This window comes from Oryctolagus cuniculus, chromosome 13 (assembly GCF_051225735.1).
Source record: "Oryctolagus cuniculus isolate XC-2025 breed Fujian yellow rabbit chromosome 13, ASM5122573v1, whole genome shotgun sequence".
Classification (NCBI taxonomy): domain Eukaryota; kingdom Metazoa; phylum Chordata; class Mammalia; order Lagomorpha; family Leporidae; genus Oryctolagus; species Oryctolagus cuniculus.
In genome coordinates this window covers 76,232,094-76,253,600 of record NC_142879.1, presented here as the reverse complement: position 1 = coordinate 76,253,600, position 21,507 = coordinate 76,232,094, and the positions used below count along the sequence as shown (strand labels likewise).

Below are 21,507 nucleotides of genomic sequence, written 5' to 3'. Positions count from 1 at the left end.
TATCTTCCATAAAACAGAGCAAAGGGCAGGAGAGGGGAAGGAGCAGGTGTTTGGCCTGGTGGTTAAGACACTAGATATGAAGATTCTGTTCCAGAATTCATCAGAATGCCTGGATTTGGTTCCTGGCTCTGACTGCTGCAGGTGCAGACATTGGGAGGCAAGTGACTGGATTCCTGCTACCCACATGGGAAACTGGGATTGAGTTCTTGGCATCAGCCAATGGTGGGCTATGACATTCTCCAGAGTTCATGACTTGGAAAACAACTGTGGCCTTGACTCCCTTAGGAAGCTCCTAATGCCATGTATGGTTGTTTTACCTTCCCCATTCCTCTAACTTTCTCCTCAGATAGTCCTTGAGTGATGAAAGTTTACAATCTGTATGCAAACGTCTGTACAAAGAGAAAAGCAGTGGAAACTGCAGACTACAAACCCTGCCCAAAGTAGAACAGCATCAGCCCTGGGGCAGAGAAGGAAAGTGGCTTGAGTTTTCCCCTCAGGATGTGCAATATCATTTTAATTAAAGAGTGCACAATACTTTGGATTAGGAGAAGGCTTTATCTAGCTGAGCATCTCAGGGCAGTGTTAAGACTTACCCTTCAGAGGGAAGAGGGAAGAGGGAAGAGGCTGAGAAACTGCTCAGTGTTTCAGAGTCTTCGGAACAATGAAGACTAATTACCACCCCTAACATCCTATCATTTGACCAGGAAAGAAGCAGACTAAGCAGGGATTAAGAACGTGCAGAAGGTCACCAACCAGCAGTTGACAGAGTTGCAATTCTAACTAGGTTTTCTAGTCTCTTTTAAGGTTTCTTTGCAGTCGATTTATACATTTATTTTGGCCTTATAAATGTTTAAGTACCACAGGAATAGAAGTTAATGCTATTCACATGTCAGTAATAATTGAAATAATGTAAATCACAAATTTGAGAGTTTGTGTAAAGCTGCCTTGTTCAACTACACCAACGGTTGAAATACAGATGTTAAGAGACAATGACTCATGTCCCTTAGCACAGGACAAACTGAGACATTGGCTTGGTCAATACCATGCCCTTTGGGTATAAAATGTGACAATGTATGAACTGTTTAAGTCATGGAAAGTCAGGCTTTATAAATTATAAGGTTTGATGAAGTTGATAACAGAATGGGTTTAAACAGCTTGCTTCACAATCATAAATTTAATTTCCTAGAGAAAATTTAGAAAAGAAAGACTATAACAAAGAAATCTCCTTGAAACTGCTACAAACCACAGCTTACAGAATATTGGGAGGTTCCTGACCTAGCTCATTCAAGCCCTCTTTCCTAACCCCATACTGGTATTAAGCTTTGTATTCCAGAGAATGCTACATGTTTCACTTAATATTGTCTTGAATTTTCCTCCACAACACAAAAAATTATGTGAAAACATTTTTGCACCTTTCAATATTCCTTAAATTTTCACAATTTATTGAACTATCCCACCTGGCACCCAAGTAGTTGGAAATTCAGATTACTTCCTATTTTTAAAAAATGTCATAAACAAACATAACTTTGCTTCTTACACATTCACAAAAATGGTTGGAATAAGGGAGACATTTTTTAAAGGTTTATTTATTTACTTAAAAGTCAGAGTTACAGAGAGAGGGAGAGAGAGAGAGAGAGAAAGTGAAAGAGAGATCTACCATCGGTTGGTTCACTCCCTAGATGGCCTAATGGCCGGACCTGGGCCAGGCCAAAGCCAGGAGCCAGGAGCTTCTTCCAGGTCTCCCACATGAATGCAGGGACCAACCTTCTTCCACTGCTTTTCCCAGGCCATTAGCAGGGACCTGGATCAGAAGTGGAACAGCCAGGTCTCCAACCGGCACCCATATGGAATGCTAGCGTCACAGGCAGCAGCTTCATCTGCTATGCCACAACCTCAGCCCCTTTAAGAATTATAATGCAGTATGCTTTGGACTCTCTTCTAGATTTTCCCCAGTGTTTGGAGATTCACCTCTGTAGCTTTCGGTGAGATTACACGGTCCCCAGGGCATCCCAGGCCAACTTCCAAGATCATTTACCTGGTGCCTTCACCTCAGAGAGCCTGTTCTTGTCTGAATATGTGAAAGAACTGGAGAAGCATGTACTATGTCTTTCAAATCTCTGGGTCCCCAGCCTCTAACCACAGGCTTGGATGCTGCTGAGGCCTAGGAATTTCTCCCCATCTGACCCACTCTGGATCCCAGTGTCTCTGCCCCAACTCTGGGGCTTCCCCTCCCGCAAACCTGTCTCCCAAGCTGGTAGGTGCCAAGCCCTGTGTCCCCACTTCAAGGCTGCCACAAAGAGGCACCGATGGACCAATCTGGAGCCACCTGGCAAGTGCTCCTGGCTATGAGCCCCTTGAGCACCTTGATATATAGATAGAGAATTTCCATTTGCTATCCCCACCTGCAGAGTAGATCTGTTATTTAAAAAAATCTCGAAACAATAGAGAAATGATGGATTTAGGCTGTTTGCGACACTGTCTCCAAGTGTTTAGGGAGCTCTTGTTTCCAGTTTGAATGAGAATTAGGGAGGCTTTGGGGTGGTACTGTTGTGAGCAGTACGGGATGGATGGGAAGTACTACTTTGCTAGTTTGCCTTTGATGGAGTGAAGAATGAGCACCTGGAACTTGGCCACTTAAGACCCCAGCAGAGGGAAAGACGTATGAGGAAGCAGAGTCCTTGCCAAAGACCTTCAGTCCACCAGCTTGTTTGTGCTGTGAATGGAGGAGCTGATGTTGCCAGGAAGTTTTTCTACAAAGGCCCACAGACCCACGGTCCTTGGGTCAGTCCCAAATTGAGAGGGGTCATTTTCTTTTATAGATGAGCGCCTTCCAGCTAGACCAGAATGAATAGCTCTGATTGCGCTTCTTGTTGTGAGGGTTCGTATCTCTTGTTCTTACTCCTGTGATTTTCTAGGTCAACAATATTATTTCCCAAATTGTAACCAAAATCCAGCATTTTAAAAATAGGACTGAACACTACTGCTTCCCATGCACTGTTCTACTGGACTATGATTAAGTCCATCTGAGAGGGTCTCTTAGAACGAGAAGAGGGAGGTTAAGAAGTGATTTTTATTCTACAAAGGCCGAATATGTGGCAGATTATTGATCATACATAACTCAAATCCTTTCAAGACTAAGAGTAAGTTTGTCGTAACTTCTGAAATGGAAGGAAATCGCACAATGACTAGCAGTGAACTCTAACCTGTTGTTGCTTCAGAACAGGAGGGAGACGAAGCTGCCTTTCACCACGTTGAAAGCAGGGCCGGATAATGAGGACACAGCAGAGGCTATAAATACTGGGCTGACAGAGCAGCAGATGGCTGGGTTGGAAGTGGATGTCTGAGAGGGAAATTTGCTAAGTGGTATTGGCATATGTTTTTTCTCTCTCAAGTCTTTGACCTCCTACTTTCTCAGATTTTGTCAAAGGCTTAGAGAAATAGATTGGGAAGTTGTGACAGCAAAGGAAAATTTCAAAAGCAAAGAAGGAGGAAAAACAAGACTCACTGAGGCATGTCACCCTGTCTCTCCTTGTGTGATGGTTTTGCATGGTGAATAGTCATGTTTATCCTGAAAATACCAGGATACCTCCTCAAATTTTCCAAGCACTGTTCCCCTGGTTACCACTCTCAGTGACCCGGGGTTGCATATAGAAGACTGGATTGCAAGCTACTGGCTCTAGGTCTACGGGTACAGAGTGGGTTTGACCTCGTAAGAGCTTCCTGTTCACTCTTGTGTAGGGACTGAGCCCATCCACATGTGCGTGCCTTGTCCAGCTCTGTTGGCAATACCAACACCAGTGAACTCCTTATTTTGCACTGCTTATTAATTAAAGGGTGCGTTTCCAAAGTGGTGTATCAGTTTCACTCTCATGAGACCAACACTTAAGCTTCCGTTTTGTTGGATTCTTTTATTTTTTTGACTGAGAAGTTATCAATTGCCCTCACTTACCACTTGTCTTTGAGTTACTCTGTTGCGAACTCATCAAGAGCAGGACTATACCCTTACTAGCACCTAACATGGAGTCTCTAGCATAAGCAAGAAGTAGCCCATGCATCATCGAATTGCATCATTTGGAAATGTCTTACTAGATTACAAATTCATTGATGGCAGGAGTCACAGAGCCCCTTAATTGTTTAACACCCCAGAGCAGCCAGCACAGAATCTTGTACCTCTGGTCCTTATAAAATGCAGAAGACACTCTTATCTCCCCAGTGGAGGAAACCTCAAGGTTGGGAAATAGATTGTTGTTAATCTAACTGTACCTACAGGAAATGCATGTGAATCAGAGTACAGAGGACCAGACTTAAAAACCCATGTTTTGTCTAATACTTGGCATTCATGGAAAGAATGTAGATATAAGAGTCACCAACAAGGAATAAGCCTGGTGGCTGCCTGTGAGCAAAGTCAGAATCGCTGGATCCACAGTGGGTGAAGCTCTGGTGTGAAGAATGGAGTGGTAAAGCAGCTCTGGAGGGGCTCATACCCGCTTTTCTTTCTGCAGACATTTCTGGCCTCAAGCCTGTGGTGATCATTGGTCTCCTCCCTGGAGGTGCAGTCCTAGGCAGAGCTGTGCTTTCGGACTGGCCAATGATGCAGTGCCTCTTCCCAAACTGCACCTCTGCATCCTGAATGGCAACATCCAGCCTGCTTTGGACAACTGCTACTTTCCAGCTCTCCAGGGACCGTGGCATTGTGTGTCTGCCCTCTGGAAACTCAGGGTACAAATGTCTTCTGACCACTTCATGGCCATTGCCATCTTTATTCCATGGAAAGGCAACAATTTCCTCCCTCTCCCATCCTCTTGTCCACCAAGCTTGGTCATCTGTGGCCCAGCCTCAGTTCCTGAGGAATAAGCTGCATAATGTAATTGAAGGTGACACCAAGACATTGTAAACAACAGCCAGGACTTTGTCTTGAAAATAAGCCAGTCAGAGTGTTGGCTCTTGGTCCTGTCCAAAGCATGTGGGCGAACATTTTTAAATCCTGCTACTCTTTGCTCTAACCCCAAAGCTAGGGAACTTTTGCTGTATGAATTGTTTCCTTTTACGCTTGTGTATCAAACCCAGTGATGATGGAGGAGTGGCAAGGACCTTGGAGAGGTGCATCAGTAAAACCACACCAGAGAAATGTGCTTGAGCCGACAAGTAGAAAATGTAAGTGCAAATTATGTGCTTTATCTTCTTGCAAAGGCAGCTCAGCTCTCATCTGCTGTTAGACAACTATCTTTCACCCTTTATTGCCTGTGAATTCTGAACTTCTTTATTTCCATTGCATGTACTGTCCCTGGTTCCTGACACTGCAGCAATACAAACTTCAGATCCACTCTTGTTATGTTTATCCAAGTACCCCTTGTAACCACAACAGAACTTCCCCAAGGACATTAGTCCTCTGATGCCTCATGCTTCTGACTTGTAGTATACTCCCATGACTGACACGTAACCTACCCAGCACCATGCCTCCCCATTCTTAGACCAACCCCGAATCCCATCTTCCATACCCTTGCTAGGCCCAATGCACTCGGTAGGCTGTTCTCTTGCTGCAGAGTTTTCTTTCTAGTGGGAATTGTTGGAGACAGCAATTCCCCTGTAGCCTTAAAAAAGTTCCACAAGGAGCCACCATAGTGTAAGCCACTGCCTGTGATGTTGGCATTTCACATTGGAGCACCAGTTGGAATCCTGCATGCTGCACTTTTTTTTTGACAGAGTTATAGACAGCGAGAGAGACAGAGAGAAAGGTCTTCCTTCCATTGGTTCACTCCCCAAATGGCTGCTACGGCCAGCGCTGTGCCTATCCGAAGTCAGGAGCCAGGTGCTTCTTCCTGGTCTCCCATGCGGGTTCAGGGGCCCAAGCACTTGGGCCATTCTCCACTGCCTTCCAGAGAGCTGGACTGGAAGAGGAGCAGCCAGGACTAGAACCCGGCACCCATATGGGATGCCGGTGCCGCAGGTGGAGGATTAACCAAGTGAGCCATGTGCCGGCCCCGATGCTGCACTTCTGATCCAATTCTTTGCTAATGCTGCTGGGAAAGCAGTGCACATGGCCCAAGTACTTGAGCCTCTGTGACCCACGGAGGTAGACCGCGATGGTGTTCCTAGCTCCTGGCTTCCACCTGGTCCAGCCCTACCCGTTGTGGCCATTTGAGTAGTAAACCAGCAGCTGGAAGATGTGTGTGTGTGTGTGTGTGTGTGTGTGTGTGAGTCTCTCCCACTCTCTGTAACTGTCTTTCAAATAAATAAATAATGAAAAAAGAAGACACTTGGCCGGCGCCACGGCTCAATAGGCTAATCCTCTGCCTCCAGCACCAGCACCCCAGTTCTAGTACTGGTTGGGGCACCAGATTCTGTGCCAGTTGCCCCTCTTCCAGGCCAGCTCTCTGCTGTGGCCCGGGAGTGCAGTGGAGGATGGCCCAAGTGCTTAGACCCTGCACCCCATGGGAGACCAGGAGAAGCACCTGGCTCCTGGCTTCGGATCAGTGCCACCGCGCCAGCTGCAGCGGCCACTGAAGGGTGAACCAACAGCAAAGGAAGACCTTTCTCTCTGCTCTCTCACTGTCCACTCTGCCTATCAAAAACAAAAAGAAAGAAAGAAAGAAAATGAAGGGAAGGGAAGGGAAGGGAAGGGAAGGGAAGGGAAGGGAAGGGAAGGGAAGGGAAGGGAGAGAAAGAAAGAAAGAAAGAAAGAAAGAAAGAAAGAAAGAAAGAAAGAAAGAAAGAAAGAAAGAAAGAAAGAAAGAAGACGCAGCAGCTTGTTTCTCCCTCATATAGTCTTCCCAAGGGTGAAAGGTTCAGATTCTTGAGGCGCCTCTGCTCCATGTGGTCATTCAGTGACCTGGTTTCATCCTTTTGGTTGCTCTGCCAGTTCTCTAGGACAGATGCTAGGAAGCTTCTGATATAAAAAGCCAGGTATCGAATGATTTCTGAATTTGTAGACCATTTGGTCTCTCTCACACTGACTACCCAACTTTGCCATTGTTATCACAAAAGCAGCCAGAGATGGCACACAAGCCTTATTTACAAAAGCAATCAAAGAGTCAACTTTGGCCTGTGAGCCATAGTGTGCCAACTCCTGACCTAGAGCATAGGACATAGCTATCTGTAAGCTCAGTATCTTTCAAGCTGGATCATAAGATGCTTGCATATTCTAGCTCTCAGCAAGGGAAGTGAATTTAGAGCTAATTGCATGCCCTGGCACCTAGCACAATGCCTGGCAGGAAGAAAGTGCTTAAATACTGGTTGAAAGATGCAAAGATGAAAAGCAAAATTGAGCTATATGAGAAATATTGGGCTCAGTTCACCCACTAGCCATGTGACTTGCTCCAGTACAACGGCCTTCCTGTTCAGACTACCCCCAAGTCAGGCCTCATTAAATGGAATTTAATGTTTGTCACACATGCTTTTGCTAATTCTAATCACTTGGTAATTCTGATAGTGTCAAAACTTTATTTTTTGGTAAACAATGATAAGGATATATTCACACACTAAGATTTGATCTTCACAGTCCTTTGTGTGGCAGGTAGAAGTTGAAGCAATTGATGCCCCGATTCAGAAAAGGAAGAACTAGAACTAACACTTAAAGAAAATGTTCTATGTTTTTCTACCACACTGTTGAAGAGTCTTTTTAACTTATTTGATGCAATTTCAGTCATTGACATTGTTTATAATTTAAAGACAGCTATATTGATGAATTCAGAAAATAAGTGAATTTTTCTCAGTGAGACATTTTTAGAATGTTTCAGCAAATACACTTCTTTTTTTTAAGCTTTGTTCATTTATTTATTTGAAAGTCAGAGTCACACACAGAGAGAAAGAGAAGTAGAGAGAGAGTCTTCTATGCACTGGTTCACTCCCCAATTGGCTGCAATGGCCAGAGCTGTGCTGATCTGAAGCCAGGAGCGAAGAGTTTCTTCTGGGTCTCCCACATGGGTGCCCAAGCACTTGGGCAATCCTCTACTGCTTTCCCAGGCCATAGCTGAGAACTGGATCAGAAGTGTGTCGCGTCCCTCGACCAGCAAGGAAGACACGACCCGAACTCTTCTTCAAGCAGTTTATTCAGGAACCTTGAACAAGCTTCTTCTTCCGCCTCCTTCCCTCTCCCATCCCTCTTATAGCCATCAGCACACCAATCAAAAGCAGCCAAGTGGCAAGGATTGATAGGTACAGCAATGCGGAAGCCGGAAGGGAGCTCAGCCATCTCCTTATTAGGAGTTGTTTGTTTCTCGCCAGTCCTTCCGGGAGAAAGGAGCCGGCGCCATCTTTAGGGCGCCGTGCAATGGCTCCCCACAGTTCCCTCTTTTTGTTTTAGAACCAGGCATCTAAGGATTACAGGAGAAGGTAGGGGTCTGTCCCCCACTGCCAGGCATCCACCTGGAACAGCATCCTTTTCGCGGGGGTGGGATCTGGGATGCCAACCCACATGCAGACAGACTTGCCTTCCAGAGAACGTAATGGCTCGTTCTCTCTGCAGTGCTTTGCCTCGCACCCTGCACCCATGCCTAGCATTCAAGGAAGGCCAGCCATGCTTGTGGTGATTGTCCAGCCTCAAGGGCATAAAAGGCTTGAGCTATCATGGCCAATTCCCGCCGATGAGCTGTCCTCATCCTGCACAAACACCACAGGCAAAATAACACAAGTAACAACAACCCGTCAAAGCTCCAAGTCCCACCCACTCCTTCAGGTTGGAGACGGCTGTGCAGATCCAGGATGACAATCCAGATGCGAAGGAGACATCCACACATGTGGAGTTGATGGTGACCACGGCAAGGCACAGTTGCTTCAAGGTGTAGTCAAATTCTGCGGACCAATTCTGCAAGAGCATCTGAGACAACTGTTTAGAGTAATTTGCTGCCTGAGTCATGTTATCGTACTGAACAGAGGTCACACACAACCCTGAAAATTTCCACTCACACCCTAGCTGAGCAAGCTGCCAGAGAGTATCCACCTGCTCCTGTACCAAATCCACACGCTGATTAACAATCATCAAGCCTCCCTTTATATGTACATTTAAGGATGTCTGAGTATCCAAAGCAGCAGCCACGGAGGCCGTCAAATTATTCAGGGTATTAGCAGTTTGAACTGTCCCTGTGAGCGCTATAGCAGCTGTTGTAGCGCCCACAGCTGCAATGGAAATGGCGGTTATAACGGCTGCAGTAACGATCCCAATCAGCAATGTTATAATGAAGATCGAGGGGCTGCTTTGTGACATTGTTTGCCGTACCAGTCGCTCAGGTAACCATCGAGAATATAGAAACATGTCCACGTCCCCATATTAAAACAGGGTCAGGTCCATACCATTGAGCAGTTAGAGGGTCTTTCCACTTCACATAGACTTGTTGTCTTTTGGTTTCAGGATGCAAGTGACGATCAGCTGCAGTTTTCCCTTGATTATCCAGTATTAGAAAATTTAAAATGAAAAGAGCATGTGATAGCCATTTTTGTGGGGAATATGCCATGGTCCCGTATTCCCCCTTTTTTATTTTTTGTAAATAATTTTTTAATGTGGCATGTGCTCGTTCCACAATACCTTGTCCCTGGGGATTATAAGGAATCCCGGTGATGAGATGTGGAAGTTAGTACAGAAGTGCTTAAAAGAGTTGGAAGTATACGCTGGGCCATTATCAGTTTTTATCTGTATAGGGGTTCCTAGAACAGCAAAGGCCTGAAGGCAATGAGAGATGTTTGGCAGCCTCGCCGCATTGTGGGGTGGCAAAAACAAAACCTGAACATGTATCTAAAGAAACATGTATGTATTTTAGTTTACCAAATTCAGAGAAATGGGTAACATCCATCTGCCAAAGCTTAAGGTTTGGACATTGAGGTGATGCAAATCATGACCATGGGATGCTTCTTAGACTTTGTCAGTCCCTCTTTAAAGGATCTGGCTTCTGAGCCAGAGACTGGAGCAGCTAGAAAGAAACATGTTTATAGCTGAAGTTTAGCATCATTTCACATCTTGGCACCACTTTTAATCTAAACAGCCCGATTGGTTATTATCTCTGCAAGATGAGAGATATCTCTTTTGACATCTCCAGGGGCCCTCTGGAGATACCAAAAGTTCAGAGAATTTAGAACTTTGATTTTCAGAAAGTCTGTTAAAGGTGCCAAGAGAACTTAGAGTATCTGGTCAAAATAGAATTCCTTAACATTTAGTCAGGGCGATTTTAACACTTTTAGACCAGATCTGATCATAATATTTAACATAACTTTTTAAGACTTAATACTTTTTATCAATCATAACTTAACAGACAGTAGAGTACACATTTACTTGGCAGAACATGAATTTTTAGGTAAACCAGAAATACAAAAACCTTGAACATAAGAGTTAGCACATGAAATTATCACATAACTCAGAACTATTTAACAGAGTTAAAAAGAGCTTACACGACCTAACTTTAGAAATGGCAGAGTAACTGATTAAGCAGACACTGTTAAAAAGCGACGTTACAGTTTTTGCAACAACAGATTTTAAGATTTACAATTGAGACCATTTCCAGATAATTACTAACATTAGTACACATTTTAAAAAATCCCATTGTTATAACAGAAGATCAGACTTCAACTTTAGGTTAGTGTAATTTTGGCATTAACATTTAACTTATAGAAAACTCTGTAAACAATGTTTTAAAATCGTAAACTTTTTACAACTTTTCATGACTTGCTCACACCTTCTGAAACTTTATACCTGTAGTTACTTTTACAGTCTTGAATTATCATGTATGGACAACCTATGAGAATACATGCTGGCAAACTTAAAAGTCTCTTATCAAATTTAAGATGTTAAAAGTACACATAATATGTTTTCCATATTTTACTTAGCACCGACGCCTGGATAACTTAAAACACTGAGCTATTAATGAATACCACACCATTATCTGAATTAAAAGTCAAAATTACATTTCCATGCTTTTAAGTAACATAAGGATAACACCACTTGGGCAGCAACAGTCACTAGTGCATATTTACAACTTTGAAAAGATCTTCATCCTTAAGAGAAACAAGTTTAAAGCATATCAAAGACATGTAAATGTAAAACTGAGCAAGTAAACCAAAGGGCGTTTGCATTAACCCAATTTTCTGAACCAATCTGTATTGGCTTACTTGAGTTAACAACATAAAGGCTTGTATACACAGAATTTACTCTCATTTTTATAAGACTACTTTAGCTGAAAAGCAAAAACATGAATACAACATAGATTTGACATCATTTACTACATTTTAATACACTTTGTATAATTTGAATTGACTCAAACAGCTGTTACTTTAACAAATTTAGAGTCCCACCCTTTGAGAGTTCCAGGGATCCGACTGGAAGCCCCAAAGTTGAAAGACTCGGTTTAGAATTTAAACTATCAGAGAGTCAAACCATTTTAGTCAAAAATTAGTACGTTTAACCAAGGCTGTGGACTAGATCTGATCAAAGTTAGGTACTCACTTAAACATTAAAGATATAACGTAAACAGCTTCATGGTGCAGTTTTTCCAATCAAGACTCATACTGGCAATAGAAAAATGCGAAACCTTCAAGACACATGAAAACTCTCATTAGATAAGTTAGCTACAGCAGCACAGAAAAGAATTGATTATTAGCGTATGAGCCCATTGCTTAAGTTTTTATTAACTGTAAAGAGAAAAACCCATCAAGTTGGAAAGGGTTATCGAATTAAGACTTTTCTCTAGGTCAAGATACCTGTGGAATTTTTCCTCTCTCTTTCTCCTGGCCTGTCGCGTCCCCCTTTTTGTTTTAAAAGATATTCTTTCAGTGTGCGGTGTGCTCGCTCAATTATGCCCTGGCCCTGAGGATTGTATGGCAATCCATGGACAAGTTGAACCTCCATTTTTTGGCAATAGGTGGTAAAGGTTTGAGATGTATAGGCCAGGCCATTATCAGTTTTTAGCACCTGGGGTCTCCCCCAGGCGGCCCATGCATCCAGACAATGAGCAATCACCTGACATTAGGGATACAATTGGGCTAGAAGGTTTAATCAGTCCTGCGGTTTCCAATATCTTTAATGCGTTCACCACATATAAGGAATCTGACAACAAGTTAAAGGCAAAAGAGCACTGCTTAAGGACTTCAATAACTATTTTTAATTCCACAACTTGAGGTGAGCCTGGCTGAAACTGATGAAATACCGGGTCATTAGCCTCTACCATATAAACCCCACAGCCTGTTTTTATTTATTTATTTATTTATTTATTTATTTTTTTTATTTTTTGACAGGCAGAGTGGACAGTGAGAGAGAGAGAGACAGAGAGAAAGGTCTTCCTTTGCCGTTGGTTCACCCTCCAATGGCCGCCGCGGCCGGTGTGCTGCGGCCGGCGCACCGCGCTGATCCGATGGCAGGAGCCAGGAGCCAGGTGCTTTTCCTGGTCTCCCATGCGGTGCAGGGCCCAAGCACCTGGGCCATCCTCCACTGCACTCCCTGGCCACAGCAGAGAGCTGGCCTGGAAGAGGGGCAACCGGGACAGAATCTGGCGCCCCGACCGGGACTAGAACCCGGTGTGCCGGCGCCGCTAGGCGGAGGATTAGCCTAGTGAGCCGCGGCGCCGGCCACAGCCTGTTTTTGACCCATCCGTAAATATATTTGGAGCACCTGGTAATGGCTCAGCGGCTGTAATTTTTGGAAATCCTCATTTGCCGATTCAATTCCCGTACTTGCTTTATACCAGACTCTTTGTTATCACCACACTCTTCAGACTCACTGCTGCTTTCTGAGCTACTTTCTGCACTAGTACTACTTACTAAGGAGGGGCTGCGCAACTCGGAAAGATCGGGGTACAGTTTTTTCCTAGTTCTTTTCTGACTCTCCTTCAAAGTTTTCCCTTTTTCACTGGCAGCTCTCTCGGAGCGCTCTTCCTGAAGCTCCTCCAAGGCAGCTTGACCGCTCAGAATAGTTTCACTACACTGCTCATCCTCAAGGCATGCTCGCACTAACTTCCATATTGGTCTCACTCCCCTTTCGAGATTACCCTGTTCAAATGCAAAATCCAAATCCCTGCCTAGTTTGTCCCATGAAGGGATAGTAAGGCTTCCCGAAACCCCATACCAGGGTGCAATGGTATCGCAGTTACGTAAAAACCTATGCAATGTACTAGGCTTAAGTTTCAAACTGTTTTCTCAAAGCAGCGCATTCAGCGCCAGAAAAATTGGATGGGACTGTGAATTACCCACCGTCAAATATTGTACTCTTTCCCTGGCCACGGGTCAGAGCTCCTTCTGCTTTTGTCGCAGAACTTCCTCTGCTTTAATCGCAGAGCTATCCTCCCGCTATTGTCGCAGGACTGCCCGCTGTTATCGCGGATCCCCACCTTATTTTCCTGGGGGACTTACCAGCGCTGCCCTGACTGCAGGAAGTTCTGAGTTCGCGTTTGAGATGGTTCCCCGTACTGGCCACCAGTTGTCGCGTCCCTCGACCAGCAAGGAAGACACGACCCGAACTCTTCTTCAAGCAGTTTATTCAGGAACCTTGAACAAGCTTCTTCTTCCGCCTCCTTCCCTCTCCCATCCCTCTTATAGCCATCAGCACACCAATCAAAAGCAGCCAAGTGGCAAGGATTGATAGGTACAGCAATGCGGAAGCCGGAAGGGAGCTCAGCCATCTCCTTATTAGGAGATGTTTGTTTCTCGCCAGTCCTTCCGGGAGAAAGGAGCCGGCGCCATCTTTAGGGCGCCGTGCAATGGCTCCCCACAGAAGTGGAGCAGCCGAGACTTGAATTGGCACCTATATGGGATGATGGCACTGTAGGCGGGGGCTTTACCTGCTGGCCAAAGCGCCAGCCCCCAGCAAATATATTTCTTGATAAGATTTCATCAACAAATAAAAATTATCTTGCACATCAGGCTTTGTGGTAATAAACTGAATGCCAAATGACCCATTTTGGACAGATTATAAGATTTTTCTATAAAAGCCATCCCAGGATATGACTGCTTGAAAGAGTACCATGTAGTGTAATTAGAAGTTATTAGACAATATACCTAATGGTAAAGTGATCAAAACTTCATATATTCTTAAAATTTCATGTACTAACAGTCCATTGGAAAATGCCAATTTCAAAATAGTTTACCTTTATGTTTTGATAAGCTGTGCTTTCAGACACAATATGGCAGAGGGAGTTTGGATTAGTAGTAGGAGCAGCTGGGGATGGGGGAAGAGAAGGGAAATGGAAGAAACATGAACGTAGACTCTCACAATCATAGGGCAGAGACAGCACCCAGGACCACCCTCGGGAAACCCTTACAGGGATTCCAAAAGTCAGAGAACAGCCCTGAGAGCAAACATGGAACCCACGCTCTCCAGAGCTGGTCCTTTGGGTCTGAAGCTCCTTACTAAGACGCCCATCCTGCACGTCAAGAAGAAAAGTCACAGCGGGCGTCCCTGCTGGATTTGCAGATGGAAGCCATGGCTCTCTTTTCAATGTGTTTATACCAGTTCTTTTTAGTTTTTCTGTCACTCCCACCCTTACCTATGGTAAGCAAATGTGCTGAAACGACACCAGGGGAATGGTTTCAGTAAATTACATTTCCCAGGAAATTACCAACACACTATTTCTTCCTCTTCTCTCCTCCTCCCCATCTCCTCTTTTTTTTCCTTCTCCTCCTCTTCTTCTTTTACATTTTTTTTGCCCTGAGAATACGTTACTCAAGGAAAGTGGGCTCTATCTCTCCAGGGTAGACAGAGCATGTGGCACCCTGTTTGCTACGCTTGCCTGGATGGAAGAGATTGATTATCATCTTTGCTTTTTAGATACTGTCTTTCTTCTCTTCTGTCTTCCCTCCTGCCCCCACTTTCTGTACCTGATACCCAGGTTAAATCACCACAGGGCTGTATTCATTCGCATGATTAGACATCACTCCTCCTCTGTTCACCCCAAATAAGGTCCTCTTTCCCTTGGGCTGTTCATCAAAGTGTCAGGCAGTTGCCAACCATCATGGGATGGGTGGGTCCAGGTTTGTGTCTCCAATGCAAGAAAGAATTTGAGGATGAGACATGGGAACAAAATGTATTTGCATTCAAAGCAAAAGCACATGCTGGAGGGGAAGTACAGGCATACCCAAGAATGAGCTGCACTCAGATGGGTTGGGAGCCATCCTTTTATATGATCTGGAGACACTGGGAGTGGTATCTGGGCTGGGGTTTAACTGAATATTCATAGAGGTTGGGGTTTAGGGACAGAATTTGCACACTACCCATTTCCCTGTCATTTTTTTGGAACTTTGTGAAGTGCCATGGTGTCAGGGACATGATGGGAGTAGGAGTGTCAGCCATGGAAATTTTATTATAATTATATTATAATTAGCTAAAGGTCATCAGAGGGAAGCAACTGGTAGCCATGTTGATTATACTGTGGTTTTCCTCTGCATGGGATGGGGCAGAGGTTGGTCCGAGCAGGTGGAGCTGCAGAAAGGGGCTGGTGACCTCAGCTCCTTGCTAGCTACCTCTTGCCTACATCAAAACCATGGAAGACAGTTTAAATCCCCCAGGAGAATGAGCCTGTGAGAAGTTTTAGCATCCCTGAAGTTATGGGGGGAGGAAGTTAGGCTTATGTTTCTGTAAGCAGATTTATCATCAAATTTTTCTTCTCATGATATGGTTTCATATAATGTATCCTGGAGAAAGAAGTCTTTGTTCAGCAATATTTTCTTCCACTACCAAAGGCTTACTTGTACACTCACTAGTGATAGGCTTCTTGGTATATAACAAATACTTGGCAAAAAAAAAAAAAAAGTATAACACTCTTGATCATTGTAAACTCAATTTTGTTTTATTCTATCATTTTTTATGAAGTATAATACATATGCCTGAAACTGCACAAAACATAAATGGACAACTTAATGAAATATTATAAAGCAAATTTCCATTTAGCCCCCATCAAAGCCAAACGCTAGAATTTGACAACAATGTGTAAGTCCCACCATCCCATGGCACCTTTCCTGTCTTCTCCAGAGGGAACATTCAACCTGACTTTCTTTATTTGTGGATGCTTTCCTAACTCATATTTTGCATAATTTTTTTTCCATTTGAGAGGCAAAGACAGAGAGAGACAGAGCAAGCACTCCCATTCACTAGTTTACTTCCCCAAGTGCTAAGGGCCGAGTTGAAGCTGGGAGCTAGAAACTCAATCCAGGCCTCCCATATGAGTGGCAAAGACTTAATTACTTGAGCTGTCATCTCCCGCTGCCTCCCAGGGTGTGCATTAGCAAGAAGCTGGAATGTACAGTGGAACCTGGACTGGAGCCCAGGAACTCTGATATGGGATACAGGCACCTTTACAGGTGCCTTAATCGCTAGGCAAATGCCTGCTCAGGGGCAGGAAGCACAGGCAGAGAGTGAAGCTTCGCCAGGTGATAATATGAGAAAGGAAAAGAGAGCAGAAGGGAGGGCCAAGAGCGATAGACAACAGAATCCATGCTGGAGATTTTTAACAATAATGCAGAGAAGTTCAATAAGAAAAGAAAGAGTAAGTAAAGGTCTTAACAGGTTGCAAGGAAGGTAAAGGACTGGCGTAGCCCATGAAAACACATGCAATAAAATTAAAACAAAGAGACAAAGAAATCAGAAAAAGAGAAACGAGGAGAGGTTGGTGATGTGATGGCAGGTTGAAAAACTGCTGGCTTAGACACTCTGGCAAAAAAAAAAAAAAAAAAAAAAAAAAAAGGACCTAAATGAAAGATCTCTGTGAGTGAGATCCCAGTGGAAAGAACAGGTCTTCAAAGAAGGAGGTACCTTTCTCTGAAGGGAGGAGAGAACTTCCACTTTGACTATGACCTTGTCTAAATAAGATGAGAGTCGGAGAACTCAAAAGGCTTCCATAGCCTTGGAAACTCATGACTGGAGCATAGGGAGATTACTGATGCCATAAACAGGAGTGTCAGTTTGTAAAGTCAACAACAGGAGTCACTGTGCACTTACTCCTCATGTAGGATCTCTGTCCTTAATGTGCTGTACATTGAGATTTAATGCTATAACGAGTACTCAAACAGTATTTTTCACTTTGTGTTTCTATGTGGGTGCAAACTGTTGAAATCTTTACTTAATGTATGCTAAACTGATCTTCTGTATATATAGAAAATTGAAAATGAATCTTGATATGAATGGAAGGGGAGAGAGAGCGGGAAAGGGGAGGGTTGCGGGTGGGAGGGAAGTCATCGGGGGAGGGGGGGAGCCAATGTAGTCCATAAGCTGTACTTTGGAAATCTATATTCATTACATAAAAGTTAAAAAAAAAAGAAAGAAAAACTGCTGGCTTGTTATGCCAGCATCCGTGCCGGTTTGAATCCAAGCTACTCTACTTCCTATCTAAAGTGTCTGATGTATCTGGGAAGGCAACAGATGATGACCGAAGTGCTTGGATCTCTGCCACCCACCTGGTAGACCAGGGTGGACTTCCAGACTCCTGGCATTGGCCTAGCCTAGACCTGCCTGTTGGAGGGAGTATATCAGTGGATGGAAGATCGATCTCTCTGTGTATCTTTCCCTCTGTCACTCTGCCTCTCAAATAAGTGAAAATAAATAAATAAACCCTTAAAAAGATCCACTGTTGGTGCTGTACATCCCATGTCTTTGGGCAAATCCATAATGGCCTGTATTCATCACTGTGGTATCACATAGAGTAGTCTCACTACACTAGAAGTCCTCTGTGTTTGCCTGTTCATTCCTCCTCCCCCTGGGGCTTCTAACAACCCCTGGTCCTTATTATAGCCTCCATATTTTCCCTCTCTACTTGATGAGATCACGCAGCAAGATTCAGACTGGCTTTTTTCACTGAAAGAATTTCAGATCCTTCCATGTGTTTTCATTGCTTGAGAGCTCATTTCTTTCTCACGCTAAATGATATTCCATTGTCTGTGCCTCCCACAACTGATGTATCCACTCACCTACTGAAGCAGCTCTTGGTTGCTTTCAAGTGTTAGCAAGCATGAATAAAACTACAATGAACATTCACATGCAAGTTTTTGTGGACTCAAAGTTTCCACTCCTTTGGGTAAATACGAAGCAGTGCCATTGCTGACTTGTAGAGTACACGTGTGTTCAGCTGTGTAGGAAGCTGCAAACTGTTTTCCAGAGAGGCTGCGCATGTTGCATTCCAGGAGTCAATGCGAGTTCCTGTTGCCCACATGTTCGCCAGCCGCTAATGCTGCCAAGGCTCTGGACTGTGGCCACTTTAACACGTGAGTAATGACATCTTGTTGCTTTAATCTGTCATTCCCTGATGACACACGATATTGGGAATCCTTTCATGTGGTTCTCTGCCATCCATGTATCCTATTTGGGGAGGGGCCTGCAAAGATCTTTGGCTCATTTTTAAATCAAATGGTTTGTTTTCTTTTATTAAGCTATAAGAATTCTCTGTGTATTTTGGAAACTGTGTTTATCAGATATGTCTTTTGCAAATATTTTCTCCTGGTACCTAGCTTGCTTTTTCATTCTCTTGGCAGTATCTTTCTCAAAACAGAGTTTTAATTTATCAAAGACCAGCTTGTCAATTATTTCCTTCATAGATAATGCCTTTGGCATTGTATCTAAAAACTCAGGCCAAAATCAAGGTCACATAGGTTTTCTCCTGGCCATTTGGGGAATGTACCCGTGAACAGTATCTCTGCTCCCTCTCTCTCTCTCTCCTTCTCAAAGAAAATTAAATAAAATTTAAAAAGAAGTTTGTAGAAAATGGAACTTAAGACAGGTTATTATACGTAAAATTTTGAAATTCATGCACAGTTTTTCCATAATATGTGCCTGTGATGAACCTTTGGAAGACTCTTCATGTATATGTGTGTCTGTGTGTGTCTGTATAGTAGGAAAGAGCTCATCTCCCAGCTAGTTCATGTTTTCCTTTTCTCTAGGGATGATTTACAGATTGGCACGATTGTCAAAGTGAAATATATTAACATTTAGATATTATCTTAATAGGTATGGCTAAGGCTTAATTCATGCTAAAATCTAATCTATAGGGGCCGGCAGTGTGGCAAAGCGGGTTAACACCCTGGCCAGAAGCGCCGGCATCCCATATGGGCGCCGGTTCAGGTCCCAGCTGCTCCTCTTCCGATCCAGATCTCTGCTATGGCCTGGGAGAGCAGTGGAAGATGGCCCAAGTCCTTGGGCCCCTGAACCCGCATGGGAGACCTGGAGGAAGCTCCTGGCTCCTGCTTTTGGATCAGTGCAGCTCCAGCCATTGCAGCCAATTGGGAAGTGAACCATCGGATGGAAGACCTCTCTCTCTCTCTCTCTGCCTCTCCTCTCTCTGTGTAACTCTGGCTTTCAAATAAATAAATAAATCTTAAAAAAAAAAGAAATCTAATCTCCATTGGGAGGTATTAAGAGGATAGGAACTTAATCCAACCATGATGTTTGGAAGAGGGACCTGTGTGAGGTAGTGAAGATTAAATGAGACTTTGAGGCTGGGATACTAATTCAGTGGCACCATGGCTTCACAAGACAAGGAGCAGAGACCCAAGCTACTGGGCTCCTCTCAATGTGCTGCCCTACAGAGAGTCCCCACACCAACAAGGGACCTGACCCAATGCAACTGCCTGATCTTGAACTTTCCAGAACTCAGAACTGTGACCCATGTAACCTTTATATTCTTTACAAATCTCTCAGTCTGTGGAATTCAGTAACAGCAACAGAAAACAAATCAAGACAGATACCACTCACTCATTCACAATCATTTGGATTCCATGAGCTTGGAATAGGATTGTAAAGAAAACTCAAATGGACCTCATTCTCAAGACCTTTCTCTGCAAAGGATGCTGCTCTCTTAAAAACGGCATTTAAAATAATGAATAAATACTACATCAAAAGAAAGCCATTTATCTACTCAGAAAGCATGTGTATCAATTTTTCCAAAGGCACGTGTCCCACCCTGCGGTGTTTTTCTCCCTCCTAGCCTGTGCAGCATTGTTTGTGTGGTGTTAAGCAGATCGCCCAGCTATTCAGCAGGGGCCCTGCTTGGTATAATGTCTTGTTTTCTATGTGCAGATAAATGTAATGCTTTTAAACAACATGCTGTTGCAGCCGCAGAGATTTCCAGCTTTAACAATCTAAGTTGTTGTTTTTTTTTTCCCCCCCTTGTAGCCAGGAACTGGATCAATAAAGTAAAAGTATAATGACTTTCCCTGCTTTATTTTAGTAGGTTATCTGACACTATTTGCTTGTTTAGTCTTAGTCAATATTGGTGTCTCCAGGGAGGTGGAGCTGATAACCTTCCCTAAACCTGCTTCTCCACAATCTGAAATAAAAAGCCAAGCCAAGACAAAAGGACACACGGATGGGGCTAGGGATTCTGAAACTGTCTCTCAAGCAAAATGAGGATGCATGCTAATTTTTATTAGCCTGACCCTTGCTATTACTGAGAGCTGTGGCCGCTGCACTTTCATCTGGGGGTTTTGGTTGTGTCCATAATTAGTTCTCAGCTTTGAGGATGAGTAATACTGGGTCTGTTTTGCAAAGGGGCCAGGCAACCACATGGCTCAGCTGTGGCCCCCTGGCTCATGGCTGTCGGTGCAGGAACGGATTGGAAAGCTCAGACACAATGAATTCTGCTGCGTTTCTCAAACATGAGGAAAATAGGAAAGTCTTCTGTGCATATCCTTATTCTTGGGCCCTGACAAGTGTGCTAGGTGGTGAGGTGGTCGTACACCTCCCTTCCTCCTTTCCTGTAACGTTCCACTCCTTTTTTTCCCTCTCTCCCCTGATTCCTAGAAATGCTCACTTCACAGGATTAAGATCCTTAAAAAATTGCTGGAGCTGCTTGGTATGATTGAGAAAATAAGATTCTGCCTAGAATAATCACTACCCACCTCCACCCTATCCTGTTTCCTCCAGCTTCTGGCTTAATCCAGACAGCCAGTATTCGTGGGTGCTGTTTCCTCCGCATTGGACTTTTCACTATAACCATGACAATGGTTATAAGGATGGTTATAAAGATGTGGAATGATTTCTTGTCAAGAATTAAACATTGCATTTCTTCTCAGGAAGCATCAGCAATATCCTTGCATGAAGAAACCTCACCCTATGACTGTGGTCATTGTCTTGATTCTTGTGTTGTTTTTTTTTTTTTTTTTAAGATTCACTTATTTGAAATGCAGGGTGACACACAAGAGTTCGTCCATCCATTGGTTCACTCCCTCAAACACCTGCAACAGCCAGGGCTGGGCCAGGCAAAAGCCAGGAGCCATGAGCTTCATCTCTCTGAGTCTCCTACGTGGGAGGCAGGGACCCAAGTGCTTGGACCATCATCTGCTGCCTCCCAGCTGCATTTACAGAAAGCTGGATTTTAGAAACTTAGGCAGGATCTGATGCCAGGCACTCTAATCAAGTGTGTCCCAAGAGGTGGCTTAACCCGCTGTGTTGCAATGATTGCCCCACAAAAAAAAAAATGTTGCAAGCTGTAAACTTGGTACCAAGAATTCACTGTGGTTGACATTACTTTGGACCACATGGAACATATCTGTGACATAATAGAGAAAATGGAAGCCGCACCAATTTGAATCCTGGCTCTGACCTTGAGTAGC

At 43.9% G+C, this 21,507-nt stretch overlaps 1 long non-coding RNA gene across 2 annotated transcripts in view; it reads left to right on the top strand.

Annotated features, from left to right (window-relative positions):
- Nucleotides 1-19,287, top strand: part of LOC103350891 (uncharacterized) — a 35,925-nt gene extending 16,638 nt beyond the window's left edge. Inside the window, exons 3-4 of one of the 2 annotated variants that reach the window (XR_016219777.1) lie at nucleotides 18,060-18,165; nucleotides 19,046-19,287. This is a non-coding gene — a long non-coding RNA (uncharacterized LOC103350891). Of the gene's footprint in view, nucleotides 1-18,059; nucleotides 18,166-18,945 lie in introns of both variants that reach the window. The other variant, XR_016219776.1, reaches the window with a different exon arrangement.
- The last annotated feature ends 2,220 nt before the right edge of the window (nucleotides 19,288-21,507 follow it).